Source organism: Rattus rattus, chromosome 13 (assembly GCF_011064425.1).
Source record: "Rattus rattus isolate New Zealand chromosome 13, Rrattus_CSIRO_v1, whole genome shotgun sequence".
Lineage (NCBI taxonomy): Eukaryota > Metazoa > Chordata > Mammalia > Rodentia > Muridae > Rattus > Rattus rattus.
The window spans coordinates 45,875,697-45,895,017 of NC_046166.1; the positions used below are offsets into that span (position 1 = coordinate 45,875,697).

The 19,321-nt window shown below is 38.0% G+C and overlaps 1 pseudogene; it reads right to left on the reverse strand.

The window, feature by feature from the left end:
* Positions 1-12,058: 12,058 nt before the first annotated feature.
* LOC116914327 lies at positions 12,059-17,638 on the reverse strand (annotated as a pseudogene).
* Between the last annotated feature and the right edge of the window lie 1,683 nt (positions 17,639-19,321).

The window sequence follows — 19,321 nt, forward strand, 5'->3', positions numbered from 1 at the left end:
TATCCGAGCACACTTATCACAGCCAGTTTTACACTATGAAAAAAAAGGGGGGGGAGACATTTGGGTCTTCTGCCTTGACAAATGTGGTGCTACATCTTAAAGGCTGATTAAAATCAATACCTCTGTAGAAAATTACATACAAAATGTATTAGTAGCCAGGAGATTCTGATAAGGGTGCTTCCGGTTCTCAGTTCTGTCATTACGATATCCCATGACAGAAAACCATGCGGATACTAAACAGGAATACGTAGGAGGAATTAGAGGGGTTGTTTTAAACTAAGAAAGTAAAATTACTTGCTAGTTAAGGAATAACTTGAAGCTTTAATACAAGTTCAATTTTAGTTGTGTTTAGAGAATGATGCTTACCAATGGAGAATTGCAGAAACTTTCCAGGGCCCTACAGTTATGTTGTAGCCAATCAAACCCACAGCAAGCCTCCCAAAGGTACACTGTGTAAACTTTCTCACCATTAAATAAGATGTATTTTAAAATACTCTTCTTCCAGATTGCTACTCCACAGTTTGGGAGGAAATCTCTTAATTAGCAAGTCCAGAGTGGTTTTCACTCAGCCATACAGAACACCTTATTATTTCTCCTTCCATCTTCTCATTTGTTTGCTACATTACAGGTCTCACTTTCTCAAGAAAAGCAAAAACTTTTCCAAACAGTTTTGTTTTGGGGGAAAAAAGTCCCCATTCACGTTTCCAGGTCTGACTCAAACTTGTGAAGACTGTGTAATCATGCCAGCTGTTTAGCCATCCCCTAAAGCGTCCCTAAAACAGGCACAGTTGTCATAGACAGGACACAGCAGCCATCCCTGTGTCCGCTCTGTCACATCTGGCTCCTCAGACACAAAGTCTCAGAAATCAGGACAGTTAAATGACCAACGATCAAGGTCAATTGATTTGAGTAGCGCAGGGCTATAAATATGAAAGTGTTTGTAAGTGAAGTTGAAGATATTTCTCTCTACTTGCTAGATTCTATAGCAGGAAATTGACAAGAAAACAAATGAACAAAAGAAAACTAGAATTTTATTTGATTCAAGCTTGAGTTCCAATTCTGACTCTTATTAGCCTCTCTAATCGTTCCTCTTCTGTAGAACAACTGTAATGACATCTACCACTGACACCCTAAAGTCACAGAGGAAGAGGTTCATATTGTTAATACTGCTGTGGATTTATCTACTACTCATGTGTGGTTCCTGAAAAAACTAGAGAACAGAGAGAAGCTGTATTCAACATCGTGACCATCCTATGAGTTAATATTGGATATCTAATGAGCCATCCAGGTTTAAGTAAATTGTGGCAGGATCTTAACTTTTCTCTGCTTAAAGTGCTGAGCATTCCTCCTACCCACCTGAGCCAGCCTGGCTAAGTGTTCTCAGTGAAATCCAGAGCAAGTATAGGTCCTAAAACCATGCTTGGGCACAGGACAAGAATTCACTGAAGGAAGAAACTAGATTTTGAAGCAACAGTGGAAACATGAATCTCTAAATATTTGAAGACATTTTAAGAAAGATTGCTAAGTCTCCACCAGCACAGGATGGGGACATATAAATCCTGACAGAGATTAAGGGACACTGATGCCACCAAGCAGCATAACTCTTTAGGTGGGGTTCATAATTTCCTGGAGCATCAGTAAATACTGTTCATTTACAGAAGAGCAATGGAGCAGAGAATCTCTGTAAGTTTAAGAATCATAATTTACAACCTTCCCCTTGCATACACTGCCAGATTTGTCTTTCCTCATTCTGTGTCCCCACCATGGTTTTTCTTGACATTATTTTTTACTTATTCCTTCCTTCCTTCCCTCCCTCCCTCCTTCCTTCCTTCCTTCCTTCCTTCCTTCCTTCATGCATACATGCATGCATTCACTTATTTTGGTTACTTTTTTTCCATGTTTTGATTTTATCTCTAGGATGGCTAATCTCATCAACTTGGTTAGTTGGAAAAGCATCTTGGAAATCAATAAAGCATACCTCTGAGTGTGTCTGTATGGGCATCTTCACATATTAACTAAGGGGTGAAGAGCTGCCTCGAATACAAATGGCACCATCAATAAGCAAGCAGGGAGATGAAAAGGGAAAAGGAGAAAGTTCTTGACTTCAAGTACTCTCATTCCCTGTGCTTTCTGAGCACTGTGACATAAGGTCTTCCACAACACCCTACCTGTGATGACGCTCTTGACTATCAGAAACATGAAGCAAAATATATAGTTCTTCCTTGACTTGTTGGGGAGGAGGACTGTCTTACAATAACAAAATGTCTGCATAGCATAACATCTCTGTATTAAGTCCTTCCAGGTTATGTATTGTCATCTTATATGACTGTCTTACAGCATTATTGAGCTCCTTGACAAAAGGATTCATTTCACTGGTTTATCACATCAGTTACTGAAGTCTGGAATATGAGAGGTGTTCAGTAGATGTTTGTTTGTTTATTTGTTTGTTTGTTCAATCCTTGATGTGTTGCTTTCCTTGAACATTCAATATTTATCAGACCCCGTAACAGATACTGATGAGGAAGTCGAAAACAAAAGCAGATGGATGACTCCACTCAGCCCAGAGAAGAAACGCTCAGAAGCAGGCACATAATGGAGATATGTGTTGTAGAAAAGCAACACAGGATTCGATGGCAGTTTGTGAAGTTTGGGAAGGATTGAAGGAAAAGAGATTACTTATAGAGAAAGGAGTGAGGAGTCAAAACTGTGTAGAAAGTCAGGGCAAGCAGACAGCCCCAGCAGGGAGAGCAGAAACACCTCCTCGGGCAGAATCAGAAACGGTAAGGCTAGAAGGCAAAGTAGCATGACTGGGGGACCGCGTCAGATAGGAAAGCATGGAAACTGAACAAGAAGACACAGCACTGTGTTAGACAAAAGTGCTGTAGCCTTCCATTGAAGTCATCTAGTGGTAGTTTGAATGAGATGTTCACCCGTAGTCTCAAGCATTTGAATACTTAGTTCCCAGTGGTGGCCTGGTTTTTGGACGTTTAAGAGGTGTGTTCCTAGTGAAAGAAGTCTGGTACTGTTTAAGAATTTAAAGATTCCCACCATTTCTAGTTTACTCTCTGGCCTTCATCCTTGTTTAAGATCTGACTCCTCACCTTCCTGTTCCTACCATCATGGACTCTAACACACTAAAACCAAAAGCCCACAAACTCTCTTCTGTTGGTTGCCTTGGCATTGATGTTTCAACACAGTACTAGGAAAGTAACTAAACCAATAGCCCTCTGCAAAGGTAGACTACAGGAGTGCTTGTCCCATTCCCCAAGTATCATTTTTCTTCACAAACAAGTTCTTTAATGTTCCATTGACTACATAAGAGGGAAGGGGCAAGTTATTATTAATAAGTCCTTACCTCTGGCTTACTCAAATTTGGTAAGCTGTAGCAACAGTTTGGTAACCAAATTTATAGAACAAAAAAGGGAGGAGATAAAAAAAAAAAAAACAAAGGAGACTTTCTTAAAGAGAAATCTGTGAGGATGTGCTTTGCCTGTAATATGGAAATAAAAGTATATACACAAATTCTAAGTCAATAGATAAGCACTGGGCATGCAGATAAGTTCTTCTTAAAACTTAAAGCCCTAGGTAAATGATTTAATGAGTATGTACTGTGCTTAATGTACTATACAGCTTTGAGGGGCTGGTATATTTTCCAAAACTGTCACAGGAATCTTTAGATTCTGAGTATTCTGGAGGTATTGTTACAGAAAGAGTCATCAGCAAATGAACACAGTTGAAGGTGGGAATAAGCATTTATGGCACAGATGACTCAACTCCCAACTGTTAGTTCCGCCACAGCATTGAAAACTTTCCTGGTAGTTCACAAAGCAACTGCTCTCTCATTCTCCCTCATGATGCCTAGAAGGCCACCCTAGCCTGAACATGATCCTCACTCTTCACCAACATTCATGTCCTACAGCTGAAGTCATTGTGGCTCCAAGCTCTCTGAATCTGCTGAATTCTTTACTAGATCCACGTCCTCCCTCTGATATGAATAACTTCAAACTCAGGCATCCTACCAAAACTATAAATCGAGCTTACCCTAGAGTGATCCAATATCTGCCTGACTGCATGAACTAACCTCTTCGGATTCTGCAAATTCAGACTCATCCTGTGGCTAGCATCAAGACCTCATCAGATTCATCACACATCGAAAGAGGAGCTTGGAAAGAAATTATCACTTCCGATGCAGAGACATGCTATTCATTGGCTGGGGTGTACTGGGTTTTCCCACAATTATGTTTGGAATTCCATCTGCAGAAACTGTGATAAGCTGTATTGTATGTATTATCTGACACAGTGTTACCATTTTGCCCTATTAGCAAAGACTAAAAGTGAGTATCAAAGGCTTTCTCTGCACAGATACTCAAATGGAATAGGTACCCTCTTCAGAATGAATAATATCTGTGCATATGCCTTATCCCTAAGAGAAAGCTTAATAGGGGGGAAAATGATTTATAAAAAAGTGTCGGTTACTAAGACAACATAGGACATTTCCACCCTTAGAAGGAGCTGAAAGGCAAACTAAGATGAAGAGAGATAAGAGGCTTCAGAATGGATATCAATAAAAAGACTGTTTTCATAGAAAAGAAGAGGCTGATTTTGATTGGTTTTGATTCCACACATCAGTGAATGTTCATTGGAAGTTAATGACTGCAGGTCTAGGCAGCGTCTGAAGATGGGTGATTGACATAAATTACGGAACCACTTCTTTCTGTAGCTGTGAGCTAAATATCCTCCAAGCATGTGGCTTTTCAGGTCATGTGAAATAAAACTTAGCCTTTAGCTGAAAAGGGGGAGGGGGTATCCAACTGTATTCTATTCCTTCTCTGTTTCTTTCATCTCCTTCGATTGAAATAAATTATTTGTTCATACTAATGTATAAAGCCATTACTTTCTGAATGTGTTATCTCTCTGACTAATATTTGAACTCTGATAATAATGCCTTAACTTAAAAGAATTAATTATCTGGCTTATCTAATAGAAAAAGAAGAAGAAGATGGGAGGGGATGTTCACATGCTGCTAAAACTGTACCTGTATCACTGTCTCAGAAAGGAACTCACTAACGTTCCCTCACTGTGAGAGACCAGATCTTTTGGGTTCAGACTCCTGCTTAGAGATACTGACTTAAGGTTAAACTCAAGTTAACTAACAGGCCAGTATCTAGCACCAGTTTCCAGGCTATTCCCCAACACCTACACCTCCAGGTTACAACCCTACCCCAGCACCAGCTAAGTATGTTAAAGGCCTTAATGGCCATCCAGATGTGTACCAGGCTAGATAACCCCTCCTTGCCTCTATAAATATTTGCCTAAAACTGGGCTCTGGGCTCCTTTCTGTTCTCCTGCGTCAGAGATGGAGGTATGGCCCAAGCTCGAGCTTAAATAAAGAGACCCTAACGTGATCACATTGGATTTGGCTCCTTGGGGGTCTTTTGGGGGTTCACAAACATTTCATGGCACAACAACTATAACTAACTACCTGGGATAATCAACTTAAATGTTTTATTCTGGTTCATTGTTTCGGGGCTTTAAATACATAGGAATTGGCCCCATTATTCTGAAGCCTGTGGCAAAACAGAGCATTGTGTTAGGAGTCCTGTGTGAGGTAAAGCTGCCTGTGAGAAGATGAGAGATACCATTTAAGTGTCACTATCCCCTACCAAAGCACATCACCCCAATGACTTAACTTCACACAACTACACCCACATTACGAAAGTTCTTCCACCTCACGCTATTATCACCACCATTGAGCAAACCTTTAGCATATTGGGTAGCATTGTAGGTTGAAACCATAATAATTAGTAATTTTCATAGTACAGGTCAAGGACCCCTCTGAAACAGGAGACCAATCTACTTTCACACTAAGATGTCACTGGTCTTGTCTCCCTTCCTTTCCCACCCCCCCCACATCTTATAACAGCTCTGTGACTGAGTTTCCCAGATGACCCTTCAAGGATTTTGTCACAAAAGACAAAAAGCTCAGAAACAAGGCAGTCTTCTGTCTACGTATGAGGGGAACCTTGAGAATAGGGAGTCTATTTGAAAACATGAAACACTTCCTCTTCTCAGTTACTTTTTTCAGTTTTAGCACTTCAAATTTTTTATTAAAACTTTAATTTGAAATTTTACAAAATAAAATCCTACTCAGCTATTAAGAAAAAATGAAATTATGATTTTTTTAAGTAAGTGGATGGAGCTGGAAACAATCATATTGAGTGAGGTAACGCAGGCACAGAAAACAAACACTGCCAAGTTTACTCATGTGCGTATGTTAAATTTAAACTTCAGATCTATGTATTTCATTCTGAATATCCACAAGTATTAGGCAGCTAGTAAGAGAAATAAAAGGAAGAGATCATTTAAGAAAAGGGAAATAGAATATAGTATAATGAAATAAAAGGAAAACTATTGTAGGAGAATTAAATGGAAATAAGAGGGGAGGATAGAGGAGAAAACATGGCAGGGAAAAAGTAATACTAAAGTTATTTTAAAAAAATATATGGAAACTTACTACTGTAGAAGCTTCCAAAAAGCTATACATATATAAATGAATTTAAATGGAGATCATACAATAGGAAAAACAATGCCTCAACTAGACAGTATTAGCTATGAAATAAATCTTCCAGTACCAAGAATGGGTTAAATCTTGGTGAGTCATTTGCTAAAGGGGTCCCATATAGATTCCATGGCCAGACATTCTAGGCTATTGCTAATGCTTTTGGTTATCCTCCACAACATGATGGTAAAATCCTGTTGCAGAAGACATCACATACTTATGTCACCAAACAGGGAAAGAATGAAATCGTACCCTATTAGAAGCTTCACCCCCTACTGACAAGCATATCCAGTGCTGGAAGGTACTATACATGCCCCAGCTACCAGAAGAGAAAGGAACCATTGCTCTATAAATCCTGTGACCTACAGAAGTGACCTGGCTACAAGACATAGCCACTGGTGCGATAGTGTCACAACTGTTATGGGAGTAACCAACCATAGTTTTAAATTAGGTTTAAGGTCTGCTCCATGAGATGGACCCTGTTAGTCCAGCCAAATCCTTGAGACTAGATAGGCTATAGACTCTGGAGGAGAACCTGGTAAATGAACATCACAATAAAGTGACTTCTAATGGTTTATTTGCTGTATCCATACATCAGAGCATCACTCACTCCTTATTACAGAAGCTTTCTCTTGCAGGAGATGAGAATTAACACAGAGACCCACATTGCACAATGTACACAGAGAGACTTTGTAGCACTCGTGTTTATCACATGCCTCTAAAAAGCTCATGAATCTGAGCAGAAAACGAGGTGGGAAGTTTGTCAGAGTCAGAGGTTTCTGACAACTCCAAGGAAACAGCATTCTCCGTACACAAAAGAGCAGATGCACAAAAGAACTCACAGAGACTGTGGCAGCATCGTCTACACCTGCACAAGTTCAAGCCAGACAGCATTCCAGCACTGAGGAGGAAAAGTAGGCACAAGGTACCTCTCCTACAGAAAAAGCTATTTGCAACTGACAGGTGAGGAAAAACTAATCTTCTTCAATAGAGTAACAACACTCCAAAGCACACCCCATGATCATGATTGATTTGCCAACACAAAGAGACTCCATTTATTCTGTGGGGTTTGTGTATATGTTGTTTTGCTTTGGGGTTTTTTGTTTGTTTGCTTCTTTTTGACATTTTTTTAAAGAGACAGAACATGAAGTTGGTGAGGAGAGATCTGGGAGGAGTTGAGGAAGGGTAAATAAGTGATCAAAATATATTGTTTAAAAACTAAGACAAGTCACGGCATAAATTAGTTCCTCAAAGATAAATTGACAGAATATGAGAATATTTTCTAATTTAATAAAGCATATTGGAATGTGGCATCCAAAAGAATGAATAAGTAAGGAAAAATTGACTCACCAAAAATTAAAACATTAAAAATTGAAAAGAATGTCATATAAATATGCCAACTAAAAAATGTTGCTTATTATTTTCCTAATAAAATTACAATGCTCTTTAAAGTTTACTTTCAAATCTTTTTTATTGGATATTTCATGTATTATTATTCAATTGTTATCCCCTTTCCCTGTTACTCCTCTCCCATGCCCCTTCTCCCTACTTCTGTGAAGATGCTCTCTCTCCCAACTCAATGCCCTGGCATTCCCCTACACTGTAGAAACAAGCCTTCACAGGACCAAGGGGCTCTCCTTCTGTTGGGACCAGACAATGCCATTCTCTGCTACATATGCAGCTAAAGCCACAGGTCCCTCCATGTGTACTCTGTGGTTGGTGGTTTAGTACCTGGGAGCTCTGGCCTTTCTGGTTGGTTGATATTGTTGTTCTTCCTATGGGGTTGCAAACCCATTCAGCTCCTTCAATCCTTTCTATAACTCCTCCATTGGGATCCCCATGCTCAGTCCAACGGTTAGCTGCAAGCATTCTCATCTGTTATCAGTAAGGCTCTAGCAGGAGACATCCATATCTGGCAAGCACTTCTTGGCATCAGCAATAGGGACTGGGTTTGCTGGCTGCATATGGAATAGATCCCCAGGTGGGACAGTCTCTGGATGACCTTTTCTTCAGTCCCTGATCCACTCTGTGTCCCTGTAGTTCCTCCCATGAGTATTTTGTTCTCCCATCTAAGAAGGAATGAAGCATCCACACTTTGGTCTTCCTCCTTCTTGAGCTTCATATGATCTGTGAATTGATTCTTGGATATTCTGAGCTTTGGGGGTATAAATGGATATCACTTACCAGTGAGTGTATACAACGTGTGAACTTTTGTGACTAGGTTAGCTCACTCAAGATAATATTTTCTAGTTAGTTCCATTTGCCTAAGAATTTCAGGTAGTAATTGTTTATAATAGCTAAGTAGTACTCCATTGTGTAAGTATACCATTTTTTCTGTATCCATTCCTTGTTAAAGGACATCTGGGTTCTTTCCAGCTTCATGCCATTATAAATAAGGATGTCATGAACATAGTAGAGCATGTGTCCTTGTTGTATTTTTGGAGCATCTATTGGGTATATGCCCAGGAGTGGTATAACTGAGTACTCAGGGAATACTATGTCCAATTTTCTGAGGAATCTCTAGACTGATTTCCAGAGTACCAGCTTGAAATCCCACCAACATGGAGTTTTCCTTTTTCTCCACATCCTTGCCAACATTGACTGTCACCTGAGGTTTTGTTCTTAGCCATTCTGACTGCTGTAAGGTGGAATCTCAGGGTTGTTTTGATTTGTATTTTCCGAATGACTAAAGATGTTAAACATTTCTTTAGGTACTTCTCAGCCATTCAATATTACTCAGTTAAGAATTCTTTGTTTAGCTCTATATCCCATTTTTAATAGAATTATTGGGTTCTCTGGAGTACAAATTGTTGAGCTATTTGTATATATTAGATATTAGCCCTCTATTGGATGTAGGATTGGTAAAGATCTTTTCCCAGTATGTTGGTTGCTGTTTTGTCCTATTGACAGTGTCCTTTACCTTACAGGAGCTCTTGATCTTAAGAGCATAAGCCATTGGTGTTCTGTTTAGGAAATTTTCCCCTGTGCCTATGTGAACCAAGGCTCTTCCCCAATTTCTCTTCTATTAGTTTGAGTGTATCTGGTTTTATGTGGAAGTTCTTTATCCAGTTGGACTTCAGCTTTGTACAAAGATATAAGAATGGATTAATTTGCATTCTTCTACATGCTGACTGCCAGTTGAACCAGCACCATTTGTTGAAAATGGTGGGGGTTTTCCCATCAGATGTTTTTATCTCCTTTGTCAAAGATCAAGTAACCATAAGTGTGTGGGTTCATTTCTGGGTCTTCAATTCTATTCCATTGATCTACCTGGCTGTCTCTGTACCAATACCATATAGTTTTTATCAGAATTGTTCTGTAATACAGCTTGAGGTCAGGGATGGTGATTCCCCCAGTAGTTCTTATATTGTTGAGAATAATTTTCACTACCCTGGGTTTTTTGTTATTACAAATGAATTTGAAAATTGTTCTTTCTAACTCTAAGAAGAGTTGAGTTGGAATTTTACTGGAGATTGCATTGAATTTGTAGATTGCTTTCAACAAGATGGCCAATTTTACTATAATAATCCTGCCAATCCATGAGCATGGGAGATCTTTCCATCTTCTGAGATCTTCTTCAATTTCTTTCTTCATAGACTTGAAGTTCTTATCATACAGATCTTTCACTTGCTTGGTTAGAGTCACATCAAGATATTTTATATTATTTGTGACATTGTGAAGGGTGTCATTTTCCTATTTCTTTCTCAGCCTCTTCATCCTTTGAGTAGAGGAAGGCTACTGATTTGTTTGAGTTAATTTTATACCCAGCCACTTTGCTGAAGGTGTTTATCAGGTTTAGTAGTTCTCTGGTGGAACTTTTGGGATCACTTAAGTATGCTATCATATCATCTGCAAATAGTGATATTTTGACTTCTTCCTTTCCAATTTGTATTCCTTTGACCTCCTTTTGTTGTCTGATTGCTCTGGCTAGGACTTCAATTAGTATATTGAATAGATAGGGAGAGAGTGGGCAGCCTTGTCTAGTCCCTGATTTTAATAAGATTGCTTCAGGTTTCTCTCCATTTAGTATGATGTTGGCTATTGATTTGCTGTATATGGCTTTTACTATGTTTAGGTATGGGCCTTGAATTCCTGATCTTTCCAAGACTTTTAACATGAAGGGGTTTTTAATTTTGTCAAATGCTTTCTCAGCATCTTATGAGATGATCATGTGGTTTTTTTCCTTGAGTTTATATAGTAGATTATGATGTATTTCCATATATTGTACCATCTCTGCACCCGTGAGATGAAACCTACTTGGTAGTTGTGAATGGTCTGTTTGCTGTGTTCTTGGATTCGGTTTGCAAGAGTTTTATTGAGTATTGAGCATTTGGCACCAGTATTCATACGGGAAGTTGGGTCTGAAGTTCCATTTCTTTGTTGGGTCTTTGTGTGGTTTAGGTAATAGCTTAATTGGAAGAACAAATTGGGTAGTGTTCTTTTTGTTTCGATTTCATGGAATAGTTTGAAGAGTATTGGTATTAGATATTTTTTGAAGGTCTGATAGAAATCTGTACTAAACCCTTCTGGTCCTGGAATTTTTTGTAGAATTTTAATGACTGCTTCTATTTCTTTAGGAGTTATGGCACTGTTTAGATGGCTTATCTGATTGTGATTTAACTTTGGTACCAGGAACCTGTCTAGAAAATTGTCCATTTCATCCAGATTTTCTAGTTTTGTTAAGTATAGGCTTTTGAAGTAGGATCTGATGATTTTTTTAATTTCCTCATTTTCTGTTGTTATGTTTCCTCTTCATTTCTGATTTTGTTAATTTGAATACTCTCTCTGTACCCTCTGGTTAGTCTGGCTAAGGGCTGATCTATCTTGCTGTTTTTCTCAAAGTACCAGCTCCTGGTTTGTTGATTCTTTGTATAGTTCTTTTTGTTGCTACTTGGTTGATTTCAGCTCTGAATTTGGTTATTTCCTCTTTTATCCACTTCTCTTGGGTGTATTTGCATCTTTTTGTTCTAGAGCTTTTAGGTGTCTTGTCAAGCTGTTAGTACATTCTCTCCAGTTTCTTTTTGGAGGCACTTGGAGCTATCAGTTTTCCTCTTAGCTCTGCTTTTATTGTATCCCATAGGTTTTGGTATGTAGTGCCTTCATTTTCATTAAATTCTAAAATGTATTTAATTTCTTCATTTCTTCCTGGACCAAGTTATCATTGAGTAGAGTGTTGTTCAGCTTGTATGTGTATGTAGGCTTTCTGTTGTTTCTGTTTTATTCAAGACCAGCCTTAGTCCTTAGTACGTGGTGATCTGATAGGATACACGGTATTATTTTAATCTTCTTGTGTACTTTGAGGCCTGTTTTGTGATCAATTATATGGTCAAGTTTGGAGAAGGTACCATGAGGTGCTGAGAAGAAGGTATATTCTCTTGTTTCAGGACAAAATGTTCTATAGATATCTGTTAAATCTATTTAGTTCCTAATTTCTGCTAGTTTCACTGTGTGTCTCTGTTTAGTTTCTGTTTCCTTGATAAAAATACCATGGGAGACACCTTACTTCATCTGTCTAGTAAGCCTGCTTATCTGGTCTTCCCTGTTGCCAGCATCTCCACCTTCTACAAAGTGACTTGATTTTTTCTTCATTCCACCTCATGGGCAAGACAATTTGAAGGGCCTCAGGAAGTTACTTGCTTCCTTGCAGCATTTCCCAACTGTACAGATCTCATGAATTAGATCCTCCAGGCAGATGACGCCAAATTTACCAAGAAATAGTGCAATCAAGGAATTATCTGTCAAGGCAATCTGCTTTTTATTGATTTTGCCATAGACTCTCTTGTAGATGAGCTCATTTACTGACTTCAGGCTAGGGCACCCCCATACAATGTATGGTTCCACAGTCCTCAGCGTGTTATTTGAAGCCTTGTTGAGCTTGACAAATGTGCCATTGAAGATCTGTTGAAGACAAAGGTGCGGCAATACCTGGTGCACCTTTGGACTTACTCCATTGATACTTTGTATTCTGATGACAAAGGCCAGTTTGGATTCTGTAGACACATAGGAGTTTCCAGCTTTTCTTGCCATCCTAGCCATCCGAATCTCAGTTCGGTACATGCCTGTACTCCTGTGAGAGAGCTTTGCCGTCTCATAGATAAGCTTTCTTGCCTTTATCAGTATCTTCAGGGAAAACTTCTTCCTCAGGAGCTTCGCCTTCAACTGGTGACATTCCTTCAGTTTTTCTTAAGGGTTTCTGGCACAATGGCAACCTTCTTTCTCTTCTCTGGCCCAGCCTCCATAGTTCCAGCCAGAAAAGGAGGGAAAGCTCTAGTTTCAAATCTTAATAATAGAATATATATGGTACATATTTATTTCTTTATATCCCAATTTTTTTAAAAACGTGCTTTAGACATCTCAAATTTTTTACAGTGTGTCAGAAGTTTTGACACAGAAAAGCTTGATAACCACCACATAGCATTTTTCCCTCTGACCCTGATAGCCTTCTCTGGTTTATTCACTTGATGTTTCTTGGTGATCTTTAATTCATATAAACAAGGAAAACTCCATTCTTATATAATGAGGCCAGGAATAAAGGAAGAAAAGAAAAGAAAGAAATAGAGGGAGAAGAAGGGAAGAGAGACAATTGAAAAGGAAATCTAGTGAAATGTCCATAGGCAGTATACTATGTTCACAATCCCTAGTGAGCTACAGTTAACTATTAAAAAGTTTCAACTAGATGGAATAGCCTGCGGCACCTTATGAAACTGATCTCTGCTTCCTGAAAAGTTTGGATAGACTTACACTTTAGGCATGATCTATTTGACCTACCCCTTGTTTAAAATCAAAATAAATAATTGCTAGCAGTAAAACATAGAGCTTTGCTGTACCACCTGCTTTCCTCAGTCTCTCATGTGTCAACTGCAGATTCCGGGACTAAATGCCTGTGGCGATATGATTCAATTCTTTATATTAATTTTTTTATGAATGCACACTGCAAAAACAAGCCAATAATCTACGTGAATGCTTACACAGTAGAGACTTCATCGTGGTTTCCTAGTCATCAAATATGCAAGTAAAAATAATGACTTTACAAAACCTTTTTAGGATAATTCATTTTTTCGACTTATAATTTTCCTTTGAAGAAAGCACTATGCTGCTCACTTTCAGCTTGAAATATGGAAAGGTGACTCAGCAAATATAAAGCAAAGAGCAGGAACTTTGTTATTTCCTTGCTTTTCAGATTTTGTAAATTATCTTAACTCTCCTAAATTGAAATTTACCATATATGAATTAGAGATAACATTGCATACCCTAGGTAGGCATTGCAACAATCCATGAACTTTGTGTGTTCCCATGCCAACCACTATGTCTCACTATGTTCTGGGTCTGTTGAAACCTTTAAAAGTGTAGCCTTCCTAAGTTTTCTGTAGATCCACTATTCCCAATGGTCCCATACCTAGTCTGATCAATAGCGTGATTTTACATGACTACAGGATTTGAGCTCTTCAGTGTATCTTACAGTTCTGATACATCAGTCACTTCATTAGATTCCTCTTGGTTTTTAAACTTTAGAGAATGACACAAGAAAACATTCTAGACCAAGAATTTATTTTTGAAGGTCAAATTAAAGTCATTCTTCTGTTTCGTTAACAATGTATCATTAGCCACATCTAAAAGGGAAAGTCAGCAGTAATTCATAATTGATCATACCCTTACAAACTTTTTTTTAGAATGTAAAAGTGGAACCAAAGTTTAAAGCAAGGAAATCTAATTACCAAGTACTGTTAGGTTTGTAACTCTATTTTGTACGTGGAATCTTTATTTATTTTTACCTTGTCTCTTGAGTGTCTTCTAAACAATTGTAATTTGAGATTTGAGCCATATAAAATGAAGCAAATGATAAGATAATGGGCAAAACCATTACCAAAATGAGACCAGCTGTCGACCTTGTCTTAGGAAAGGAAGCTCTGGCAGACTTCCGCTGGACCCCAGCCTAGTTGTATTTCAATCTGATTAGCAAACATTCCAGTTCATCAATCCTGCCCCAAATTAAGTTGTTGGTAAGAGGGAAGGGGCAATACGATTTGCATTACAAAGTTCTCAAACATCTGAGAGATATGGCTTTCACAATCTTCCTTCACATTGGCTAAAAAATAATCAGTTTTCTCTCATTTCCAAATTAAGAAGTAAGCTCAGTGTGTTACCATACTAAAGGATGAGATCAAACTTACCCTCAAATGTTTCTGTATTTTCAAAAAGATTTGGGTGAATCGTTTTTACAATAATGTATTTCTGTCTTCAAGTATATTGCCATACATGCAGAAATGCTAGCATGCATCCACATGGTTCTAGCCATAGATCTCTACATTCTGAGACAGCCCCATGTCTTTGTTATTGGCTAATCATATTTCTTTCAATTATTTTATTATGCTTTAGGAATTATGGGATGACCTAGGATATATTCCAATCTGCAGCACAGTAATGCTGAAATAAAATTCTCTCCTTTTATAGTTATATAAGATTTTCTATAAATTGCCTTCTATTCCAAGTTCTTACCTGAAAATAAGCTATTCCCAGAGTAATAAACTAAATCTTGGCTATAGAGCATATAGCAAATTTTGTATTCAATTGAAACCTAAGAAAACATGTAGTCTGATAATGTGATTTGGCACTCAGAAACATTGCTAAGAACTCCCTGGGGTTACAATATGACTTGATAGCAAATACAGATTTTTCTGATTCTAGCCAAATGCTTTTTCCACTGTGAAACTGATCGTTATAAGACCTCAAGACTAAGGCATTGTCCCAGAGAATCTTAGAACGTGGCTCCTTTTAACTCATTTAGTAATATCAATGGTTTTTAATATAGTTGGAATTCACTTTGTGATCGTGGTTTAAAACCTTAAACACATGTCAGGGGATGACATGAACCTATTAGTCAACCATGCCAAGCGACACATATCCATGCTGGTGTTGGGTAGCTCTCTAGCTAGGCTCAAAATAACCAGGACAAGAACTATGGGTTGAAACCTCCAAAACTATGAGGAAAATAAGTCTTCCAATAAGCCGGTTTCTGGAGTATTTTATCATAGTTGGGAAGCTCATTACCAGAATTCATTCATCGAAGTCTTTATTTTTCAGAATTGTCTGTTCTTCAAGAATGGAAGCCAAGGGAAGACTTCTTTCTGTGTCTCCTGATTTTCAACTGCTGCCACCTCAAAAAAAAATAAAAAATTATAAATAAAGCACTACATTTTAGGTCATATTCATAGATCTGTGCATGCCATTCAATAGCAAATGTGGTCAGTTATTTAAAACCATTGTATATGGAGAATGAATAATTCCAGAATTCAGTTGCTGCAAAAAGATTGAAAGGTGATCATGTGCACCTTGTTGGTATGAAGAATAAGAAGACTGGGACTGTTTAGTGTTCTCCAAGATCTTTAGTTACCATTTTTACTTACTAGATAACTAGATAATCTAGATAACTAGATTTCTGCCCTGCCAATCCAACTCAACACTTTAATGATTACCCAGAGATGTACTCACCCTCGAATGTTATATAAGTGGTCCCCATCTTTAAGATAGTCTACACCAATATAAATAATAGGATAGCCATAGCACTTTGTCAGAAGCAACTGGACCTCTGATGCCCCATGTATATAAAAATATTTTTCACAGGCTATATGGCTTTATGTAAAAAGTCTGTAAATTTTAGACAAAAATATTCTAGATTAAAGACGGGAATGCATTTAAATATTTCTTTTATATCAAACTATAACTGAAAAGTTATGCAGCATAGGAAATATAGCTCCCATTTCCTCATCTATTTCTATAGATTATTTCCAAGAGCAACTTGAGTTTACAGAATCCTATCCTTTCATTTGAGGATACCCCAAAGTGCTATCTGGGTAAAATTAAATGCATAAAAGAGAAACAGCAGTTCTCTGTGGACATTTTGCTTCTCTCTGGACTCAAACCTTCAGACCTATTTTATAAATTCTTGAAAAATATAATCTCAAAATAATGACTTTGTCTTTCAACGTAAATGTTTGATTTTAAGGTTATGTTAACCATAATAAAAATAAGACTGCAGTTTGACATTTATTGATATATCACAGCACAGTTTCACTTTTGAAATTATAGAATATTCTAAAGTAGGATAGTTGTAGTAGTCAGTAAAGAAGAAGCAGAATAGAAAATGTACAGAAAGAGAACATTCCTATCTATAGAATGGGCAAGTTAGGTATGTAAATGATAGCCCTCCACCCAGAGATTTTAACTCGTATGTTCTGTCTCTCTATCTCCCCCTCTCCATCTGCATGTGTGTGTGTATGTGTGTGTGTGTGTGTCATTTAACAACGAATGTCTTGTTAAATACGAATACAAACAAAAAATTTTGCAGCAAAGATGAAATGAAGCAAATGACTACAAAGTCTTTAGCATGATGTCTGTCAAATAACAAGTTCAGCACATGTTAACAATCACAGGAATAATCGGAAGTGTTAACTGCAGAAGTGAGTTTATATAATAAAGGGAGGAATTTAGGCTAGTAAGTGGTGAGGTCCAATTGTGGAACTAGCCATTAATAAGTATGGTATCGGAGTGCCTAGTCTCACCCTAGGTGGGAACGGGGGCAGCATTTGAACCTTGGCAGATGACAAGAATGAGCAACAGACTACCAATACCATAGTGGGAGCCCTGGATCTCGTCAGGCTCAGACAGGATGAGCAAAATAAGAAACAACTGAGAGCTTTGAGGGAGATAAGACATGCTTGTGATCAAATTAAATGATTAAATATGATTTGGGGAGGTGTGGAAGAAACTGTGGTAACAATAGAGATTGAACATTTGACATGTGAAAAGATAAAAGTGAATACGACGGACATCCCCATGCTCTGCATCCAGGGAGATGATATTGCTCTAGGCATCCCTCCGTGAAGAGATGGCTGAGAAGGAGGATGGATCCCGTGTAGGAAAGCAGAGACTTATGTCCCTTGAGATGTGTAAAACACTCACAGAGAGAAGTGGGCGCTCATTCTGACAGTCATCCTCAAAGAAATTAACTTGCGAGTAACTGACAACTTCTCCAGCTAAATGGCATGTTCCCAGCCCTCCAGTCAGCATAACTGCCACCATACCCTTTGCAGGAGTGGTTTTCTTTGTTTTGCAGTGAGTTTCACATTGTTTTTCTTTAGATTAAATTAGATGTGCCCTTAGAAAAGGAAGAATGAAAGAATAGTATGTTATAAAAAAATCTACTGAAATTTTAAGTATGTTTGACTTAGTCTTACAACTTGCTCAGTGAAAATCAATAACATCTATCACTCATTCATCACCACAGACCCACGCATTCCCTCCATAGAACTAACTGTGACAAAAGAAGGTGTCTCTTGTATAGGAGACCATGCTTTAGATTGGTTCCTGGGGCATTGGTGAATTTTGTTTTGTGCTCATGAAATTGAAAGTTAAGAGTAAGTTTGGTTCTATATATGACACAGCAGGTAATAACCAAAATCGCAAGGATACCTAAGCAATTTCAGGGACTGTGAAGGCCATGGATTGTGCTAAATAACTCTGACATAAAAGTAGCTAGCATATCCCCTGAGCAGGCCATTCTGAGAGTGTCATTAACATGGGAGATCTGTAGGAGTAAGGGAGTCCCAGAGGTTCTTTGTTAATATCATCCCAAGTTCCTGCTGTATGCTACTTATAATTCTTAACAAATATGTCTGAAATGCATGACACAATATTCAATTTTATGTGAATTTATGTTTGTTCTATATTAGATTCCATAATATCTCCTGATAGGCCCACATAACTCCATTGGTGTTTCTTTACATGCAAAAGTAGCCATAATAGAAATCAGTACACACTCAACTGCTAATGGCTAAATTGCACTTTTACCCAACAGAATCAACCACCTCCCCTACTTATTAATACTTTCTCTACAGGACATTTTGCACAGCAACTGTCTAATAATGAACAACATTAGTTAACAGACCTTGAGTGTCAAACACATCAAAATTACCACTAGTACCTGGAGAATTAGTAAGTCCGTGAAACAAGTGAGTTCTTTTCATTTGTAGAATTTGACTAGGTTTTCTCAAAACCCTCAAATTCTTCAATATTCCATCCCATGTTATATAACAGATACTGTTTTAATGATTCTCACTGGATTCTGTTTTACTCACTTTTGACAGGTTGTTTAATTTTTTTTTTAAGTAAGCTAATTAGTGAGCAAAGTAGCCTTGAATGATTGCAGGTGGCAATCCCATCCTATTACCCTACTAAAAGCTAAGGTGACACCAATTAAATTAAGGGTGACTGATAATTCTTCCTTATTGCTTCACCTGCATTCATATTTTTACACCTTTTGCTAATGCTCTTGGGGTCAGTTAAGAGATAAAGAAGAACTAAATCCAGCTCATTAATAAAATTGAAAAGTTGAGTTTTCCGGTTCTATATGCTAATTATACTCTGCAGCCACTAAGGCAATTTAAATCAGCACAGGTAAGCATATAAACAACGAAAGGAGACTGTAGAGAAATGAACCTGAAAGAGGAAGAAAAAAAACCAGACAAGATAAACAAGATCAGCAGCCCAGGAGCTTGGCAGTTCTGCCAATCGTTCCTCATCCCAGCGGTACTTTTAAGTTATTAATGTTGTCTGGTGCTGTACTCAGGTGACCTGCTGTTTAAGTGCTTCATTGTGAGGTAACCAAAGGGAACAGCACTGCTCTTGCCAGTAACCTGATTAAGAATGTTTAAAACAAGGGACATGGCAGGTAATGATCTTTCTGCAGAGGACTTCTGCTCTTGC